This window comes from Bos javanicus, chromosome 19 (genome assembly GCF_032452875.1).
Source record: "Bos javanicus breed banteng chromosome 19, ARS-OSU_banteng_1.0, whole genome shotgun sequence".
Lineage (NCBI taxonomy): Eukaryota > Metazoa > Chordata > Mammalia > Artiodactyla > Bovidae > Bos > Bos javanicus.
In genome coordinates this window covers 13,410,455-13,433,080 of record NC_083886.1, presented here as the reverse complement: position 1 = coordinate 13,433,080, position 22,626 = coordinate 13,410,455, and the positions used below count along the sequence as shown (strand labels likewise).

The 22,626-nt window shown below is 37.9% G+C and overlaps 1 protein-coding gene across 10 annotated transcripts in view; it reads left to right on the top strand.

Moving 5' to 3' along the window:
* The window catches only part of BCAS3 (BCAS3 microtubule associated cell migration factor), a 590,167-nt gene that overhangs the window by 179,445 nt on the left and 388,096 nt on the right, over positions 1-22,626 (top strand). The gene's annotated exons all lie outside the window — the stretch shown is intronic.

The following is a 22,626-nucleotide window of genomic DNA, read 5'->3' as shown; positions in this document are numbered from 1 at the left end:
GGTCGCAAAGAGCTGGACATGACTTAGTGACTAAACAATGACAGCAGCAACCCGTCACAGTAGTGCTGTACAGAGTAGTTTGAACAGTCGAACAAAGTCCCTGTTGCTCTGCCTGTTCATTCCTCATTCTCTCAAGTCCTGACAACCACTGATCTTTCTTCTCTTCCCATAGTTTCAGAATGTCATACAGTTGGAATGTTACATAGTTTGCCATTTCACATTGGCTTCTTTCACTTACTAATATGTGTTCAAGTCTCCCATGTCTCTTCATGCCTACATTGCTCATTTCTTTTTAGCATTGAATAATATTCTATTGTATCATACTTTGTTTGTCATCTGTATATATTATTTACTGAGCCATCTGTGTCTTTTGACCATTTTTAAATTGGTTTGTTGGTTTTTTGATTGATGAGTTTTAAGTGTTCTTTGTATGTTTTAGATGACAGTCCTGTATCAGATATGTGTTTTGTAAATATTTTCTCCGAGTCTGTGATTTGTCTTCTCATTCTCTTGAAGTGGTTTTCGAAGATCAAAGTATTTAACTTTAATGAAGTGCAATATCAATTATTTCTTTGATCTTTCCTTTGGTATGTAATGCCTCGACACATGTAAATCGACATTTTATACTGTTGTATCTTTATTCAGTCTCACACCGAATCTTACAATTTCTTGGAAGAAAGAGAATTTTATGAGAATTGTCAACATTTAAAAAAAATTTGTTTATTTTGCTGTTCTGTGTTTGTTGCTGCGTGTATGCTTTCTTGAGTTGCAGAGAGTGAGGGCTCCCTTGTGGTTGTGGTTGCGGCTTCTCACTGTGGTGGCTTTTCTTGTTGAGGAGGACGGGCTCCGGGGCGTGTGGGCTTCAGTAGTGGCTCACGGGCTCTAGGGTAAGACTCGGTAATTGTGGCACACAGGCATAGTTGCCCCTTGGCATGTGGAGTCTTCCCAGACCAGGGATTAAACCCATGTTCCCTACATTAGCAGGTGAGTTCTTAACCACTGGACCACCAGGGAAGCCTTGATATTTTATGAGTTTTAGGATCTCTTACATTTCTTCTTGAATCTAAAATACAGCTTCTTAACCTGGGTCTGTGAGGTCCACGGAGAATATTTAGAGAGTATGTGAACTTAGGGAAAAAAATCACATCTTTATTTTCTTTAGTGAAAGTGATAAGTGAAAGTGTTAGTCCCTCAGTCATGTCTGACTTTTTGTGACCCTATGGACTGTAGCCCACCAGGCTTCTCTGTCCATGGGATTCTCCAGGCAAGAATACTGGAGTGGGTGGTCATTCCATTCTCTAGGAGATCTTCTCGACCCAGGGATCCAACCCATTTCTGCTGCACTACAGGCGAAATCTTTACTGTCTAAGCTGCTTAGGGAAGCCCTGTTTTCTTTAACCTTTAATGAAAATTCTTTCACTTATCAATATGTACAATAAACTACTGAAATATTAGCTTTTTTGTGAATTTGTAATATAAATAATGGGTATTTTCATATCTTTTTGATGTTATTTATATAATTCTCTAATTAATGCAACGGTTCAAAATCATGGCAGAGCCTGTATTTTAATGTATTACTATTAATAAAAAATCACATATTCTGCTGCATGTCAATTTTAATAACCCTAAGTATTTTTCCTTTAAAAAATATTATTCTGAGAAAGAGGTTATTAGGCTTCATCATATTGCTGAAAATTTTCATGGCACTAAAATGTTTATGAGCCCATTTATGCTTTCACTCGTTTCAGCTAAACGCATCGCAAGCTAGACTTCATTCGCAGTGCCTGGTTCAGTCCCTACCCATGGAGTCTGCTGGTGGAATAGGGACTTCCAAAAAAAGTAAAAGGAAGACAAGTCCTTTGTGGAGCAAGGACAGAATGCTAGGAGATGAATATTAACTTGGTATTTTGCTTTTGGGGAAAGTTCTTCAAAAGAAAGCCAGTTCTAAACAGGAGCCAAAAGATGATTCGGAAATAAGGATTCAGTCCCTAGTAAATAAATAAATATTTGTTGAATGAATGAGGCAAGAAAAATATGGCACGGCTGACACAGATTTTGAAGTAAGGGCTGTGTACAGTGGACTCATCAGTTTATTATGTGGCAGATTAATTTTTCAGTGTGTCATCATTTCTGCTTTGTATCTGTTTAAAAGTTTGAATGAAATGATGGGTTCATAATTCAGCAAGCACTCAGAAAACTGGTTTGCAGGATCTTCTATAGAAGCTGATAGGCACAGATTTCATGCCATTGCTTACAATTCATCTTAATTATTTATTGTTTATTTCTGAGTATTTCTGCTGCTCAGAACATGAATTTTATTGCTTGAGTATGAACAAGTGTATGTATGAAATATTCAATTCTCAATGACTTGAAAGCCTTGATTTTGTCTTAGCTATTCAGTAGCTGAACAGCTTCTCAGAGAAAGGCGTTGGACTCAGCTGTGACTACCTGTTATCCAGCTCCTGTCACTAGGTCACATTTTATTTTGCTTGTTTAATTTCCATATCATATTTCTTGGTTTATTCTAACACTCTCAGACTGAGACATTCATATGTACAAAATATTTGAGTCAAGAGGCTTCTTTGCTGTTTGTAAATACCTTAGTAGTTATTGTTTTTCCCTGTAATTATTTTTGTAACACTTAAATATTTTGGGGAGACCGAATGTATTTTCTATCAAGATTTAAGTTCTCTATAAAGAGTTGTAATGACTGAAGTGACTTAGCACACTCAGCGGGGACGCACAATGGCATCTAACTTAAATCCCATGCCACACACACATTTTTTTTAAAAATTAAATTGGCCCTTTCAAAATATAACTTGTAGATCCTCCAGTAACACCCCAGTTTTTCCTTACATGGATCCAATGTATATTTCAAAATTTATTTATATTCAGCAAGTTTTAACTGGCACTCCAGTAATTCTCTATTTGGTTAAAGATTTTCTCCTTGGGTCTGCATTGTGGCCAATGACAAGAGTAGTGCTTGTTGGTACTACTTAGAAAAGTATAGGGAAGTTCACTTAGAAAAGTAAGTGAAACAAAACATACAAGAAAAGTTGATTGCCTGTCTTTTGTTTGTAAATCTGATTTTCTCTAACTAGTTTACCTGTATATATCTCACTGTTAAATATTTTTATTTAGAGAGGCTATCTTTAGATCACAGAGTTACTAAAATGTCCTGGATATCAAAATCCAGGATCAAACCAGGAATGTTGTCCAACTCCTAAGAAATTCTAAAAACAATTTACATGGTGGAAAAACACTGCTAAGGAAATTAAGGAGAAAATGTAGATTGCTTGACTCGGTGGCGTGCAGTTTGGCCTTGTGTGGAACCTGTTCAGAAAAGAAATTAAGGGATACCATTAAAGAGAGTTGTGAAACTTTTAGTTCAGCAGCTGTATTCAGTTTGTTTTTCAATTTCTCCTTCCCATTCTTGTTTATTAGCTGTGACTCTGAGTCCTGAATTAAAACAAATATTTTAATGGCAACATTTATGATTTGTTTAGAAGTGCCAGAGAGACCTCCTGCTTAGATCAGGGCAGCTTCAGTAGGGGTGGTGTAAGTTTGTTGCTTTCAATTATTTAGATACACAATGAGTAACATTTTCTAGGGAACTTATTTTTTTAATTAATAAGCTTTTTCTTTTAGAGCGCTTTTAGGTCCACAGCAAAATTGAATGGAAAGTACAGAGCGCGCGCATATTTCTGCCTTCCCCCTCTCTCCGCCCGCATGCCACACCCAAACACATACAGTCTCCCACACTATCCACCCTCCACCTGACAGTGATCTTATTCTTACAAGTGATGAACCCATCCTGACACACTATTATCAACCAAAGTCCATAGTTTACATTAGGGCTCACTCTTGGTGGTGTATTTTCTACGGGTTCTGAGAAATGACTATTGACATGTACCTACCATTATAGTGTCATACAGAAAAGTTTCACTGTCCTAAATGTTTCTCATGAAATTTGGGACCTCTCAGTCATTGTTTCTTTGTCTTTTTCCCCCTCTTCTTTCCTTCTGGGACTCCCGTAGACTTACCTCCCACAGATCTCAAAGGCTCTGTTCATTTTTCTTCATTTTTTTTTTTCCTCTCATTCTGGATAATTTCAGGTGATTTTTTCCTGCCATTTAAATTTTCTATTTGGGCCCCTTTGTCGAATTTTTCATTTCAGTTACTGTACTTTTCAAGTCCAGATTTGTGTTTGTTTATTTTTATAATGTTATCTGTCTATTGATGTCCCCTACTTGGTGAGACATTCTTCTCAAACTTCCCTTTAATCCTCTAGACATGGTTTCTCTGCATCCTCATTCTCTGCCAGCATTTGGTTGTCTCATCATTTTCTATTTTATGGATCCTCTCTAACATATGTGATGTGGAAATCTTTTTTCCCAGTGAGAAGTTTTTCCTTTTATCTTTTTAATAGGGTCTTTTGCAGAGCAAAATTCTTAGCTTTTTGTCAAATACATTGTAAACATTTTGTTAGTTGTATTTTTGTGTTCATGTCTAAGAAATGGTCACCAGTCTGGGTGGGGTGCAAGGATTTTCTCCTATGTAATTTTCTAACAGGATGTTAGTTTCACATTTATATTTAAATTTATAATTTAAATATTTTTGTGTTATTTTTAATGTATAATGTATCAGGTTTAGGTCATGGTTGGTCCCTGTTTTTGCTACTTCATCATTTTTTCCAAGATATTATCCTTCTTCCTTTGAATTACTTTTGTGCTTTACTAAGTAACACACTTCCGTTGGCTGTTTCTGGTTTCTGTGATGAAGATGACTTCTTTTAACATTTTCTGACTGTCAGCATCTGTATTTTGCCCATAATTTTGAGGACTATTTCAACTAGATTTGATAGTTTAGTTTGATGGTTATTTCTTCTTTCAGCTATTGTCAGCTCTCTTTGTTCACAGCTTTTGGCATTATTAATCTTATCCCTCTTGATTAATTGGGTACAGAGTTGTATTTTTGTGGGGGCAGTGTTCTGATTTGTTACATCAGCTCAAATGGAGCCACTGAAAATTATTTAAAGGGTTACTGAGTTGTCCTTACCCTCACCTGTTTGAACCCTTTTTCTTTCTTCTGTTCTGCTCAATGTGAGAGCAGCTACTTTTAATTGCTTTGTATTGAACTTAGTTTTTAATAGTATTTTTTATAACTTTGATTTGTTTTTTCATCAGTTTCTCATAGAGCAAGAACAACAGCCTCTTTTGATTTTATAAATCCAGCCCAAAAGACTATTTAGTGGTCATTTTAGCATGTAAAATGCTTTCTATGATACGTGGTTTAGACAATAACCTGTGAACATGTATTAGCTCAGGCTGCCAGAAGGCAATACCATTGACTCAATTGCTTAAATAACAGAAATCTCTTTCCTCACAGTGTTTGAAGCTGGAAGACCAGGATCAAGGTTTGGCTGATGGTTTCTCCTGAGGTGTTTCTTCATCACTAACGAATGGCCACCTTCTTAACGTGTCCTCGCATGGCCTTTCCTTGATGCAAGGGAGCAGGGAGAGAGAGAAAGAAAGCTATCTCTGTGCTGTCTCTTATGAGGACACTAATACTCTCACATCAGGGCTTCACTCATGTGACCTCATGTAAACTTAATTACTTCCATAGATACACCACCCCCCCCCCCCACACCCACTTCACGTATAGCTCTCACCCCAAACTCCACATATAACCCCAGTAGGTTTCTGGCATTTCATTATAGGAATTTAGGGGCTCTACAGACATTTATTCTATAACCATATGTATGAGAATCATTCAGTTACTCTTGTTTTTAAAAAGTCTTATTTAATTCCAGCCCAATTCTGGGTTATTCTGTTCAGCTATGATTGTTGTATCATGTTCCATGTTTACTTCCATTTTAAGATATTCAAATATTTTATAAGAAATGTTAATGATACAAACATCTTTCAACAACCTTTTTATTAGTTAGTGTATTGTCTAAAAGTATTACAGCATGGCACAAGCTTACCACTTCAACTTGATCAACATGTTTTCTCCCATATTTGGCCATTCTATTATTTTTCAGCTCCTTAAACATGTTACATCATTTTACCTCTGCCTGGAATGTTCATTTCCCTGCCTCTTGTTTATCTCTTAAAAGTGTTATTTGCTCAGTTGTGTCTGACTCTTTGGGTTTGCAAAGGAGCCACTAGGCTCCTCTGTCCATGGGATTTCCCAGGCAAGAATACTGGAGTGGGTAGCCATTCCCTTCTCCAGGGCATCTTCCCAACCCAGGGATCCTATCCGGGTTCCCCCCGCATAACAGGTAGTTTCTTTACTGTCTGAGCCACCAAGGAAGCCCTAGTGTCTCTTGAGTCCCATCTTAAGTATCATTTTGGGAAAACTTACCTGACCCTGTGTAAGATATCATGTCCCCCCTTCACTTGGCTACTTAATAGGGCAAGTTACTTAATCTGCTTGGATCACTCCCAGTACTTTCGTTTCCTCATCAATAAAATGAGGGCTGTACTGTCATCTAAAACAATACCTAAAATATAGTGAAACCTTAATAAATATTAACTGTTGTTGTTTTCTTTGTTGTTAACCTCCCTCATCCTAGTTTTTAATTTATTTATACTCATCTAGAGTAACCAGTTCTTAAAATCAGTGATAAAAAACATAACCCAGGAGACCTCCCAGGATGGAAGGAGGCTTTACTAATAGCTTTCCTCCACATCTGTATTGCCCCTAAAGAACAGGTTGGTCTTAGTCCTTATGAGATGTTATGGGAGACCTTTTGTTTATGTCAGTGACCTCTTCCTAGATCCAGAGGTTCAGACCCTCCAGTCTTATACTATGGCCATTGGACAGTCCCAACAGGATATACGCTTGTGGAGTATGAACAAGGACCCAAAATATTCTAAGGAGTCACCACTGTATGCTCCAGTGACTCAAGTCCTAATTAAAAAGTCTGGAAAGATGGGTCCCCAAAGGCTCAACTCCAGCCCACATGGAAGGGCCCCTACCCTGTAATACTTTCTACCCCCACAGCAGTCAAGGTACCAGGACATGACTCCTGGATTCACTACTCACTAGTCAAGCCGTGGAAGAAAACAAAAGAGGACATTCAATACACCTGTGAGCCCCTGGGAGGTCTCAGATACCTATTCAGGACCAATGAGTGCCCTTCTAATGAACACCCTCAAAATCTGGTATCTGGGAATAAGATTTCTCAAGATATCTCTAAAGAGCCAACACAGCTTGGTAGAGATAGTACTCCAAAACAGACAGGAGATAGATCTTCTGATCCCTGAACAAGGAGTGACTTGAGCCATCCTGGCGATGTGAATTTAGAATTGGCTAACAATTCCCCTACTTCCCTGGTGGCTCAGATGGTAAAGCGTCTGCCTGCAATGCGGAAGACTAGGGTTCGATCCCTGAGTCAGGAAGATCCCCTGGAGAAGGAAATGGCAACCCACTCCAGTACTCTTGCCTGGAAAATTCCATGGACGGAGGAGCCTGGTAGGCTACAGTCCATGGGGTTGCAAAGAGTCGGACATGACTGAGCAACTTCACTTCAGAGTATCCTTTCAACATGTTTTCTGTTCAGTTCAGTCGTGTTCGACTCTTTGTGACCCCATGAACCGCAGCATGCCAGGCCTCCCTGTCTATCACCAACTCCTGGAGTGCACCCAAACCCATGTCCATTGAGTCGGTGAGGCCATCCAACCATCTCATCCTCTGTCGTCCCCTTCTCCTCTACCCTCAATCTTTGCCAGCATCAGGATCTTTTCAAATGAGTCAGCTCTTTGCATCAGGTGGCCAAAGGATTGGAGTTTCAGCTTCAAAATCAGTCCTACCAATGAACACCCAGGACTGATTTCCTTTAGGATGGACTGGTTGGATCTCCTTGCAGTCCAAGGGACTTTCAAGAGTCTTCTCCAACACCGTAGTTCAAAAGCATCAGTTCTTCGGCGCTCAGCTTACTTTATAGTCCAACTCTCACATCCATGCATGACCACTGGAAAAACCATAGCCTTGACTAGATGGACCTTTGTTGACAAAGTAATGTCTCTGCTTTTTAATATGCTGTCTAGGTTGGTCATAATTTTCCTTCCAAGGAGTAAGCATCTTTTTATTTCATGGCTGCAGTCATCATCTGCAGTGATTTTGGAGCCCAGAAAAATAAAGTCAACCACTGTTTCCACTATTTCCCCATCTATTTGCCATGAAGTGATGGGACCGGATGCCATGATCTTCGTCTTCTGATTGCTGAGCTTTAAGCCAACTTTTTCACACTCCTCTCTCACTTTCATCAAGAGGCTCTTTAGTTCTTCTTCACTTTCTGCCATAAGGGTGGTGTCATCTGCATATCTGAGGTTATTGATATTTCTCCCAGCAATCTTGATTCCAGCTTGTGCTTCTTCCAGCTCAGCGTTTCTCATGATGTACTCTGCATAGAAGTTAAATAAGCAGGGTGACATATACAGCCTTGACATACTCCTTTTCCTATTTGGAACCCGTCTGTTGTTGCATGTCCAGGTCTAACTGTTGCTTCCTGATCTGCATACAGATTTCTCAAGAGGCAGGTAAGGTGGTCTGGTATTCCCATCTCTTTCAGAATTTTCCACAGTTTATTGTGATGCACACAGTCAAAGGCTTTGGCATAGTCAATAAAGCAGAAATAGATGTTTTTCTGGAACTCTCTTGCTTTTTTGATGATCCAGCGGATGTTGGCAACTTGATCTCTGGTTCCTCTGGCTTTTCTAAAACCAGCTTGAACATTTGGAAGTTCACGATTCACGTATTGCTGAATCCTGGCTTGGAGAATTTTGAGCATTACTTTGCTAGCGTGTGAGATGAGTGCATTTGTGTGGTAGTTTGACCATTCTTTGGCATTGCCTTTTTTGGGATTGGAATGAAAACTGACCTTTTCCATTCCTGTGGCCACTGCTGAGTTTTCCAAATTTGCTGGCATATTGAGTGCAGCACTTTCACAGCATCATCTTTCAGGATTTGAAATAGCTCAACCGGAATTCCATCACCTCCACTAGGTTTGTTCGTAGTGATGCTTTCTAAGGCCCACTTGACTTCACATTCCAGGATGTCTGGCTCTAGGTGAGTGATCACACCATTGTGATTATCTGGGTCATGAAGATATTTTTTGTATAGTTCTTCTGTGTATTCTTGCCACCTCTTCTTAATATCTTCTGCTTCTGTTAGATCCTTACCATTTCTGTCCTTTATTGAGCCCATCTTTGCTTGACATTTTTCCTTGGTATCTCTGATTCTTGAAGAGATCTCTAGTCTTTCCCATTCTGTTGTTTTCCTCTGTTTCTTTGCATTGATCACTGAGGAAGGCTTTCTTATCTCTACTTGCTATTATGCTTTTATTTTGTTCCCAGATATTATTAGCCTGGTAATTTTCACATAGTTGATAGTAAGTGTACATTGAGTAGTTACATTAATTAGTTGTCTTATCTGTCTTTATAATCTTAGAAGTGTTAGTTGCTCAGTGGTGTTTGACTCTTTGTGACCCCATGGATTGTAGCCCACCAGCTTCACTGTCCATGGAATTCTCTAGTTAAGGATACTGGAGTAGGTAACCATTTCCTTTTCCAGGGTATTTTCCCGACCCAGGAATCAAACCTGGGTCCCCTTCGTACAGGCAGATTGTTACTATAGTCTGAGCCACCAGGTACAGGAGGCGGTGACCAAAATCATCTCAAAGGAAAAGAAATGAAAGAAGCCAAAGTGGTTGTCTGAGGAGGCCTTGCAGATAGCTGACAAAAGAAGAGAACTGAAAGGCAAAGGAGAAAGGGAAAAATATACCCAACTAACTGTATGCAAAGTTCAAGAGAATAGCAAGGAGAGATAAGAAAGCCTTCTTAGGTGAATAGCGCAAAGAAATAGAGGAAAACAATAGAATGGGAAAGACTAGAGATCTCTTCAAGAAAATTTGAGATACCAAGGGAGCATTTCGTGCAAAAATGGGCACAATAAAGGACAGAAATGGCAAGGACCTAACAGAAGCTGAAGAGATTAAGAAGAGGTGGCAAGAAGACACAGAAGAACTGTACAACAAGGGTCTTAATCACCTGGATAACCACAATGGTGTGGTCACTCAACTAGTCATCCTGGAGTGTGACGTCAGTTGTGAATTAGGAAGCATTACTATGAACAAACCTAGTGGAGGCGATGGGATTCCAGCTGAGCTATTTAAAATCCTGAAAAATGAGGCTATTAAGTGCTCCACTCAATATGCCAGCAAATTTGGAAAACTCAACAGTGGCTACAGAACTGGAAAAGGTCAGTTTTTATTGCAATCTCAAAGAAGGCTAATGCTGAAGAATGGTCAAACTGCTGTATAATAGCACTCATTTCACATGCTAACAACATAATGCTCAAACTCCTTCAAGCTAGGCTTCAGCAGTATGTGAACTGACAACTTTCATATGTACAAGCTGGACTTAAAAAAGCAGAGGAACATCCATTGGCTCACCAACATCCAACAGATTATAGAAAAAGCAAGGAATTCCAGAAAAACATCTGCTTCTGTTTCATTGACTACACTAAAGCCTTTGACTGTATGGATCACAACAAACTGGAAAATTCTTAGATGGGAATACCAGACCACCTTACCTGTCTGCTGAGAAACATGTATGCAGGTCAAGAAGTAACAGAACCGGATGTGAGACAACCGACTGGCTAAAAATTGAGAAAGGAGTTCATCAAGGCTGTATATTGTCACCCTGCTTATTTAACTTCTATGCAGAGTACATCATGAGAAATGCTGGGCTGATGAAGCACACACTGGAATCAAGATTGCTGGGAGAAATATCAGCAACCTCAGATAAGCAGATGATACGACTCTAGTGGCAGAAAGCAAAGAGGAACTAAAGAACCTCTTGATGAGGTGACAAAGGAGAGTGATAAAGCTGGCTTAAAACTCAACTTTGAGAAAAATAAGATCATGGCATCCAGTCCCATCATTTCACAGCAAATAGATGGGGAAAAAGTAAAAACAGTAGCAGACTTTATTTTCTAGGGCTCCAGAATCACTGCAGATGGTGACTGCAGCCATGAAATTAAAAGACACTTGCTTCTTGGATGAAAAGCTATGACAAGTCTAGACAGTGTATGAAAAAGAGACATCCTTTGCCAACAAAGGTCCGTCTAGTCAAAGCTATGGTTTTTCCAGTAGTCATGGATGGATGTGAGAGTTGGCCCATAAGGAAAGCTGAGCATCAAAAAATTGATGCTCTTGAACTGTGGTGTTGGAGAGTCCCTTGGACAGCACGGAGATCAAGCCAGTCAATCCTAAAGGAAATCAGTCCTAAATATTAATTATAAGAAGTGTTACTGAAGCTGCAATACTTTGGTCACCTGAGGCAAAGAGCTGACTCATTACAAAAGACCTTGATGCTGGGAAAGATTGAGGGCAGGAGGAGAAGGGGGCAATAGAGGATGAGATGGCTGGCTGGCATCACAGACTCAGTGGTTTGAAATTTGAATAAAATGAGTGAGATAGTAAAGGACAGGGAAGTCTGACATGCTGCAATCCATGGGTCGCAAAGAGTCGGACACGACTGAACAAGTGAAGAACAGCATAATCAGGGCCATGATAAGGTATTAATGTAATGTACTTAGTTGTTTGTGAATAAAGCCAACTTTTTCCAATTTCTGATTTGGACAAAAATTGTATCCCTCCCTCAATTGTGGGATTGTTCCATGATGCAAATTATATTAAATGCAGGTGCATATCACACGTGATTAATATTGAAATTAAAAGTATCTTGTGGAAACTACATTTTTGTGACTTGGTACACTAGATGGGAGTATTATTAGTTTCATGATATTTGACATCAAAGAAGATATGTGTTTTTTAATTAATTAGATTAGAAATTAGAAACATAAGGAAGAAATTCTCAGCTCTCTGCAGTGTGGCCTGATGTTTCTCACACAGACCTGTTGTCTTTAATTCAGTAAATAATTGATTTGCTTTCCAGAGGCGTTACTTCTGCCAGCTGAGTAGCCTAGAGCTGTGAAGGGCAACACATCCACGTCTTAAATAATTACCCTTCCTTGGCAGGGAAATTGCTTTTCCATCCATTAATAAGAGGAAAATGAATGTTGGGTCTCTAGTAAAGTAGATTAAACATGAACCCTTCTGAATGCTTGGCTGCATCTTTAACAGACTTGGCATTTTTCTGGTTATTTAAATGCTGTATATTGAAAGGTGCTGGTGGTCTTGGGTTAATCATTTAAACAGTTGGATTTTTGTTTGTTTGTTTTTTGCAGTTTTCCCGATTGATCATAGCAAGTGGTCAGAAAAATACCTTGTCTTGATTTTTGTTAACATTTATAATGTCTTCTCAATTTATAGAATTAGGTGGCTTTAGGTTTTTCCTCTCACCTGACAGTTTTAGGTGTCTCAGTGTTAGTCACGTATGCTGTGTCACTAGCAGCGCAAAAGCAGCTTGAAGAATTTATTGCCTCCTCCCCGACCCTGTCGTGGGGATATTTCCATTAGAAGTCTGTAGTTACTCTCTTGTTTTTTCATCTTGTAAAGTGATATCTTTTACTCACGTAATGAGTTACTCCTTGAAGAATTTGTTGTGTTTGCTCTACATTCATTGTGGCACTGGGCTTATATATGAGAGTCAGAGGGAATTTTTCAGGTGATTTGCCATAAAGTACAGTAGGCAACATGCCCACAGTCATTTTAGGGTCCCACCAAAATGTTTAATTCCTTTAAAACGCAAAAATATATATAAAGTTTTAATGGAATGCCTTAATATCCATAATATACGTTTAAACCAGCAACTGTAGTCATAAAATAGTTTTTTCATGGAAGAGGGGGCCAATGAAGGCAAAAATGTCAGGGTATATGAAAGTCCTAATGCAGCCCTGGATTTTGAATGTCCATCAATAAGAAGGAACCCTGCTCCTTTGCTATCACCACTGCCACAGCAAAGGTGCTCAGTTAATACTGAATGAACTAGTGAGAGATGAAGACACTGAATACGTACAATGGCATCTTTCATGCTAATGAAAGATGTGAATATATACAGTGGCGCAGTTAATACTGAATGAGCTAACGAAAGATGTGAATACAAGCAGTGGCCATAGCAAAGGTACTCAGTTAATGCTGAATGGATTAATGAAAGATGTGAATACGTACAGTGGCATACCTACCATGTAAAAATGTGAGGTAAGTATAAATGCCCATAACACTGCAGCTGCAAGTATTCTATTAGATCCGGTATTAAATTTTGAAAAAGGTAAAAAAGGATGTCTATGACCAAGTAGATACAGGTGAAGTAGCCAAGGCTGAATTGAACTTTTGCTTATCAGGACAACTTTAAAACGGTTAAGCCTTGACTATCGTTGTCCCTTCTCCTTTCCACTCTGCTCGTATACTCTAGCCCTTCTCCAGCTTCAGGCTTGTTTCAGTTTCCTCGTTCAGATTGGTCTATATTCTTGCCATATATTAAATATATGTATATACGTATTGGAGGCTTCCCTGGTGGCTCAGACGGTAAAGAATCTGCCTGCAATTCAGGATACCGGGGTTTGATTCCTGGGTTGGGAAAATCCTCCGGAGAAGGGAATGGCAACCTACTCCAGTATTCTTGCCTGGAGAATCCCATGGACAGAAGAGCTTGGCGGGCTACAGTCCATGAAGTCACACAGAGTTGGACATGACTGAGTGACTAACACTCTATCTATACATACTTTATATATATATATATTTTTTTTTTAAATAGTTTGAACAGTACTCTGAAAAATTTTCAAGGATAAATATATTTCAAAGAACATATATTAAATTCAATATGATGCGTATTTATGGTGGGAAAAGGATGGCAGTGGGGAATGGATTTAGGAATGGAAGATGAAAAAGAAAACAGAAACAGCAGTCTACTCAAACTTAATATATATAATCTAAACAAAGTCTTAGCAACAGCATAGAAGAAATAATATTATTATTAAATAAAAAATAGACTAGATTTCCCCCAATCCCATGCCATACCTTTGATTATTTCATGGGAAGATTTTGATTATTCTTGTTATTGTTGTTAGTCTTTCTTTTCAAATCATATCTTTCTGATGGGCTAAGAAAAATATTTGCTACATTTGCAAATATTCCTAAAGTGAAAGTGCTAAGTGATGACCGAGTTTTATCTTCCATCTAATTGTTATGCGTTACATAGTTTCTGATCTCCCCTGCTAGAATTCTGAACTAAATCTGTTGTATTTTCGTGTATGCAAAGTGGAATTCATGAGTAATGGTGCTTTGACCATCAGTTGGCCAGGTTGCACATCTGAGACTTGTAGACCTCTTTCTTGACTCCTTACTACTATGTACTGTCATTTCATATACATCCCTCTGTGACTGCTGTGTTTTTTGATGTCTTTTTTTCTACTTGGGGTAGAGTTTTAACTTTCTAACTGCTCTATTTACCATCTTATCATCTCTTCTTTCACTCTAGATAAAGCCATAAAAATTATCTTGTTCCCTCATCCTTGTTATTGTTTTGGTTCATCTTCATTTTTCTTGAGATGTAATTATATGATACAGATTGTGTGTACTGATCTTAAGTGTATAGCTTGGTGAATTTCTACACACACATACATACACACGTATCTACCTCTGTATACGTTCCATCCAGAAAATTTAAAGTTTCTATTTTCATGCATCTCTGAAGTACATCAAATGGCATTCCTTTGGAAATTCCTAAATTTCCAAATTTACCTTTCAAATTAAATCTTACAATTTTAATATGTAAAATATGTCTTCTAAGCAGAGTGATCTACCAAATTCCTGTTAACCTTCATTCAAATTATATTTTATTATGAACTTGTGGCAATTTTTGTCTGTGACATTAAGTTAGTACTGCTTTTGTGTTTGTGTATTTGTATCTGTATAGGACAATAGCACAGAGAAGGCGATGGCACCCACTCCAGTACTCTTGCCTGGAAACTCCCACGGACGGAGGAGCCTGATAGGCTGCAGTCCAAGGGGTCTCGAAGAGTCAGACATGACTGAGCAACTTCACTTTCACTTTTCACTTTCATGCGTTGGAGAAGGAAATGGCAACCCACTCCAGTGTTCTTGACTGGAGACTCCCAGGGACGGGGGAGCCTGGTCGGCTGCCGTCTATGGGGTCGCACAGAGTCAGACATGCCTGAAGCGACTTAGCAGCAGCTGCAGCGGCAGGACAATAGCATTGTGTTGGTACATAATAATGTCCCCAAGATAACTACTTTATCTAAAACTTGTACATTTTTGCCATCCTAGTGACCTCTATGTTGTGATGATTATAACCACATTTTCATAAAGATATTTTATCACTTTTGTGCTTTGATATCCTATTAGTGTTTTGTGTTAATATTGTTCACTATTAGTTAACTTTATTAAAAGTGAATGTTTAAACCAAAAATAATCAACAGAAGCTTATTCTAAAATTATATGGAGATTCAAAGGATATAAAGTAAAATAGTCAAATCAATCTTGAAAAAGATGAATAAATTTAAAAAACTGACTCTACCTAAATTTCTGACTTACTTAAATATATACTTTTTAAAATAAGTAGTAATGTAGAAAGGATGGTTTTGGGTAAATAACAGTCATAGATGGATGGAATAGAATCCAGAAATTGATCAGACTCTTATGATGATTTGATTTTTGACCAAAGTGTTAAGTAATTCACTATAGGGATAGCGTGATTTTCTCAACAGATGGTCCTAGAACAACTGGAATATCCATTTGGTGAAAAGTAAACTGGTTTCCTCCAGTAATCATGTACGGATGTGAGAAATGGCCCATGAAGAAGCCTGAGTGCTGAAGAAGTGCTGGTTTTTAATTGTGGTGCTGGAGAAGACCCTTGGACAAAAGGAGATCAAATGAGTCAACCCTAAAAGAAATCAACCCTGAATATGATTGGAAGGACTTAAGCTGAAGCAGAAACTCCAGTACTTTGGCCACCTGATACAAAGAGCTGACTCATTGGAAACGAGCTTGATACTGGGAATGATTGAGGGCAGGTGGAGAAGAGGGTGGCAGAGGATGAGATGGTTGGATAGCATCACTGACTCAATGGACATGAATTTGAGCAAACTCTGGGAGATGTTGAAGGACTGAGGAGCCTGGTATGCTCCATGGGGTCACGAAGAGTTAGATACAAGTTAGCTACTGAACAACAGCAAAATTTTCCTTAACAGCATAGACAAAAATTTAACTCAAAATCAATCATACACTTAATTTAAAACCTAATACTATAAACCTTCAAAAAAAAAATGTAAAGATTCTATCATTGTAACCCAGGAGGCATAGAGGACGATTTCTTAGATAGGACACCAAAAAAACAAACCATCATATTGGTCTTCATTACTTGGAAACTTATGGTTAAGCAAATGAACTGGGGTATATAAGCCATGAGTATATATCTGATATATATATACACACGTATATATATTTTAATATTTTTATGCTGCTGCTAAGTCACTTCAGTCGTGTCTGACTCTGTGCGACCCCAGAGACGGCAGCCCCCCAGGCTCCCCCGTCCCTGGGATTCTCCAGGCAAGAACACTGGAGTGGGTTGCCATTTCCTTCTCCAGTGCATGAAAATGAAAAGTGAAAGTGAAGTCGCTCAGTCGGATCTGACTCCTAGCAACCCCATGGACTGCAGCCTACCAGGCTCCTCTGTCCATAGGATTTTCCAGGCAAGAGTACTGGAGTGGGGTGCCATTGCCTTCTCTGAATATTTTTATAATATAATTTTAATGTATATAAAATGAAGACAAAACAATTTAAAATACGCAAAGGATTTGAACAGTAAAGTCAAGGAAATATGCAAGTAACTGTTTAGCACCCAGCATCACTGATCACCAAGGAGCATAGCATTTTTAAACCATAAGAAACCCACCAAGTACTCACTGAGGTGATTAAATTTAAGAATATCAGCAACACCAAATGTTGCAAAATTATGGAGTTCATGGGAAGGTAAAATGATAGCGCCGGCTTGAAAAAACATTTTCTCAGTTTCTTATCAAATTAAATGTGCCTCAGCTTAGTTCAGTCACTCAGTCGTGTCTGACTCTTTGCGACCCCATGGACACAGCAGGTTTCCCTGTCCTTTACTATCTCCCAGAGCTTGCTCAAACTCATGTCCATCGAGTTGGTGATGTTATCCAACCATCTCATCCTCTGTTGTCCCCTTCTCCTCCTGCCTTCAGTCTTTCCAGCATCAGGGTCTTTTCTAGTGAGTCAGTTCTTCGCTTCAGGTGGTCAAAGTATTGGAGCTTCAGCGTCAGTCCTTCCAGTGAATATTCAGGGTTGATTTTCTTTAGGATTGACTGGTTTGATCTCCTTGCAGTCCCAGGGACTCTCAAGAGTCTTCTCCAACACCATAGTTCCTCCTCCAGGGGATCTTCCTGACCTAGGAATCAAACCTGCATCTCCTGTGTTGGCAGGCAGATTCTTTACCATTAATTCGACCATTAATTTGTAATGACAGAAAGTCAATCAGTGGTTGCTGGGGCCAGGTGATGGGGAGGGGATGGACTGCAAATAGAAGAGAATTTTTTCACATGTTCTTTATCTTGGTTATGGCCTTTGGATGTGGCTGTTGGGTATGGCCAAAGATATCTTCAAACGGTAACAATTTCATGTTATGTAAAGTGAAAGGAAGAAAGTAATTATTTAAATAAAGGTGTTCGGATGTTTGCAAAGTACAAACTTTAATAATTTTTAGGTTTTCATCTTTACAGGTGCTGATTAGAAAGTATTAAATTTGCAATGATTAATACTAAAATGTACAGTTATTTATGAGTGATGATAATCTGAATTCCTGTAAAGATTTCCATTTGACCCAACATATCAGTGGTTATGTGTGTTTTTGGAGGAGAGTGTGAATAAGCTGGTAATTTGTCTTCCAGTTCATATGTGTGCATGTGATAAAGAACCATACAATTAGGTAGGTGTTATAAATAGGATATGGCAGAAAAGACATCCCTACTCAAGTTTCCAAGATTTTATAGCATATGCCCAGTCGAGGTTTGCTACTCTTTAATTTTGCCTTTTGGGCTAACCAGCTGACGCCCAGTTGAAAAGACTTATGTTCTTATGAGGCCACAAAAGCCTTAATGTTCAGTCTTCAGCTACCTCAGATTTTGGGGAACGCCATGTACCATCAGCAGCTTTAGTCCCTACCCTCTAATGCTAGCGCTCATCTATCAAACTTAAGGCTGAGAGTGAAGGAAAGGAAGCTTCCAGATAAACATACAGCAGCGCCTAAACAGCTAATCACTCTAGGCTTCCGCTTCCAGGCCCTATAATTAGAAGTCCTTCTTTTCCTTGTATTCCCAGATGACGCAAATGCTTTTTGTGGCTTGGCACCTCATTTGGGGCGTGGGTTTAGTTTATGGCCAGGCTGGAGTCTGGTTTAGTCTTCTGATGCTGCATAAATAGTTCTCAAGCCACAGTCTACTCTGTACAAGTTTTTCCTTTTATGTATATCTGCTTTTTAACTTGTTTTCTAGAAAAAAAAAAAAAGCTTGTCATTTCTTCCTGCAGAATGTGTGCAAAAGAGGAAATTATAAATTCAAAGGAAGCATATTATTGGTATAGTACTACACTAGCTGTTTCCTCCTTTCCTCTCTATAAATTTTTTTAAAAATTATTTTAAAGTTTTGTCAAAAAGTTGGACTTATTTCTGAGTTATGTAAGCTGTATTTGCAAGAATAAGTGCAAGAAAATGTTTTGAGACAGGATACAGGAAGATAATCAGGATAGATTTTCAATGGCTAATTCTCTTAAAATTTGAAGTTGTTTTGCATGCCAGTTTGAAAAACTAGGAGCATGTTGAAAAGTTTTTATTTGTGATTATCTTTCATTTGCAAAACAGTAAGAGTCTTGATTTGGCTAATCGGGACTACTATGTGAATGCTAATTATGAGTAAATCATTGATACGCTAATAAAAGAAAGTGAAGTTTATGTTCGGGAATGAGTAATATATTTGTGCTATAAATACAAGTGCATCACATTTCCTGTCATAATGATGTTTCCTCTGAATTGTTTTTCATGTGCAGAAATGATTTTGTTGTGGGAATGTGGAGTGAAAACATAGTAGTAGAATTGTGACAATTCAGACTTCCTATAACTAAGCAAAAAATAGGAGTCAAGACACACTGTCCGCAAAACAGAGCATGTCCAATCTTTGAAATTTATTGTATGAATGACAACAGTATTTATTGACCTCATGCTGATAGCTATGCACAGAATGGGAGGTAATGTTAAATAAATTGTTCTAGATCTCAATAAATGACACGGTTCATCATCTTAAAATGTATTCTCTTGGAAATAGCCAAGATACTGGCATCTAATATGCTATTTTTTAATCAAATATAATGACTGGAGCTGTACCATATGTTAGCCAATAAATAGAAAACTCATATATACTTCACCTTCCCATATAAAGGCCCACTTTATCTTTCCACAGGTGCTTGATATTCTTTCAACAAAGAGATTTTAGGAGTTACAAAATATGATTTTGCTTCTGTTTCTCACAGAAAGCAAATATATTCTGGACAAAATATTAACAAACACACAAACATTTTAATATGTATATTTTAATTTCTGGAAAAACCAGTAAAACCAATAGATAAGTTAAAATTTTGTATTAAAAATAGTGAAATTATCTAAAAAAAAGAGAAGGAAGCAAGAGCGGATAAATAAGCAAAAGTAAAAACAAAGGTGAAATTTAAAAGAGATAACCAACAAAGACCTACTGTATTACAGAGACCTCTACTCAATATTCTGTAAAATCCTAAATGGGAAAAGGACTTGAAAAAGAATAGATCCATGTATAACTGAATCACTTTGTTATATACTTGAAACTAACACAGCATTGTTAATCAACTGTACTCCAATACCAAGTAAAATTTTTTAAAAAATCAAGGGGAAAAAAACCACAGGGGTACAATCAGAAAAATAGTAAAAAGTAACAAAATGGTAGATGTAAATCCAACCTTACCCACAAGTTACACTAAATGTGAACAGTCTATAAACACTAATTAAAAGTTTGAGATAGGAATAAAAAAACCCAAACTGAACCCCAGTTATTATCCAAACCAGAGTCATTTTATAATTATATTGACTGTGAAAGTAAAATAATAGAAAAGTATATATCATGCATACATCAATCAAAGCAAAGCTGAAGTAGTGATATTAATACCAGAGAAAGTTGGCTTCAGAATAAGGGAGACACTAAAGTCAAAATGGGACATTATTATAAAAGAGGTGATTCACCAAGAAGTCGTAACAATCCTAAATGTGTATGAACCTAAAAAAATAGGGCTCAAATTTAGGAAGCTTATATAACTGAAAAAAATATCCATAATTATGCTCGGAGATGTTAACTTCTACTCAATAATAGAACACAAAAGTAGGCAAACAAGTAAGGATGTTAAAGATCCAACAAGAGTATCAGTTAACTTAATTGACACTGAGAATACACCAAGTGTTCAGATGTACATGGAACACTCAACAAGATACGTTGTTCTGAGATATAAAACAAACTTTTAATTTCTTATCATAATGGAATTAAATTTGAAATTAGTATATGAATGATAACTGGAAAATACCCAAACATTTGGAAACTAAACAACATATCTTCCTGACATAGTGATCTAAGCTTCAGCTTTTAAGAAACTTGAAGAAATATAAAATAAAACTAAAGCAAGGGCAGTGAAGGAAATAGTAATAGAGGGTCATGACAGCAAAAGAAGGAAGATAAATCAGTAAAATGGAAAAGAGAAAACCAGTGATACCATAATGGTTTCTTTGAGAAGCTGTAGCTAGACTGACCATTGAAGAAAGGAAATGGCAACCCGCTCCAGTGTTCTTGCCTGGAGAATCCCAGGGATGGGGGAGCCTGGTGGGCCGCCGTCTGTGGGGTTGCACAGAGTCGGACACGACTGAAGCGACTTAGCAGCAGCAGTAGCTAGACTGACCAAGAAAAAAAGAGAAAGGATACAAAATTTCAATATCCTGAATGAAAAAGTGGACATTACTAAAGACCCTACAGACTATTAACTTGAGTTACAGAGAGTAATTCTTCCAAGAAAAAACATTACAATATATTTTCATTATAAAAATTATGTTACATTTTATATTTACAAAATTTAAAGAGAAATTAAATTACTATATCTAAAAGTCTTCACACAAACACAAAAAAGGCCCACATAGTTTCACTGGAAAATTTTACTGGACATTTGTTAAAGTCTAGAAATAAAAGGAACATTATGCAACCATACCAGCTCTACCCTAGTACCAGAAACAGACACACACAGTATTAGAAAAGAAAATTACAAACCAGTATCCCCCAGGAACACATTCACAACAGCAAAATAGTAGCTAATTCAGTGCAGCAGCATGTAATAAAGGATTCTGACAAAGTGGCATTTATCCCAGAAATGCAAGATTGTTCCACATTTGATAACCTTTCATTATTAAAATGCACCATACTAATTGACCAAAGAAGAAAAACCACATAATCGTCTCATAGGTGCAGAAAAGCATTAGACAAAATTTGACATCTGTTTATTATTAAAACTCTCAACAAATTAGAAGTAGAAAATAATGTCCTTAAGTTGATACAGAGCATTTACAGGAAATCTACAACTAGCATCATGCTTAAAGATTGAATACTTTCTTCTAAAACATGGAACAAGGCATGAATATTGCCTCTCGTCATTTTTGTTTACCTCAGCAAAAATAGCAGGTCAAGAGAAAAAACAAGGCATGTAGGTCATGTAGTGTGGAAAGAGAAAAATCAAACTATGTCTATTCACATACTGTAGGTTTAGAAAGAAAATTCCATGTAATCTACATAAAAGCTCCTAGAATTTGTAGAGTGTGTAGGTACGCACACAGTTCAGTTCAGTCGCTCAGTTGTGTCTGACTCTTTGCGACCCATGGACTGCAGCACACCAGGCCTCCCTGTCCATCACCAACTCCCAGAGCTTACTCATACTCATGTCCATCAAGTCAGTGATGCCGTCTAACCATTTCATCCTCTGTCGTCCCCTTCTTGTCCTGCCTTCAATCTTTCCCAGCATCAGGGTCTTTTCTAGTGAGTCAGTTCTTCGCATCAGGTGGCCAAAGTGTTGGGAGTTTCAGCTTCAGCATCAGTTCTTCCAATGAATATTCAGGACTGATTTCCTTTAGGATAGACTGGTTCAATCTCCTTGCATACAGATATTTATATAAATATCAGTTATATCTCTATATACTGCCAAGGAAAATTTGGTAATTGAAATACAGTACCAGTGATAGTAACACTAAGAAAATACAATCAATGTGCTAAAAGACAAAAAGGAAGACATATCAAGAAATATGTGATGTTCATAGATCAGATGACTCATTATTGTTAAGATGTTTGTTATCCTAATTATGTAGATATTGAAAAGCTGAATCTGTGTTTGGAAAGACAAAGGAATTGGAATAGCTAAAACAATCTTGGAAAGGTCAGAAAACAAGGGCTTGTTCTATGTGATTTCCAAGTAATAGTAAGTTAAGAAAGTGTGATATTAGTGAAGGATAGACACAGATATCAATGGAACAGAATAGGACTTCCAGAAAAACACCCATCCTAATATGGCCA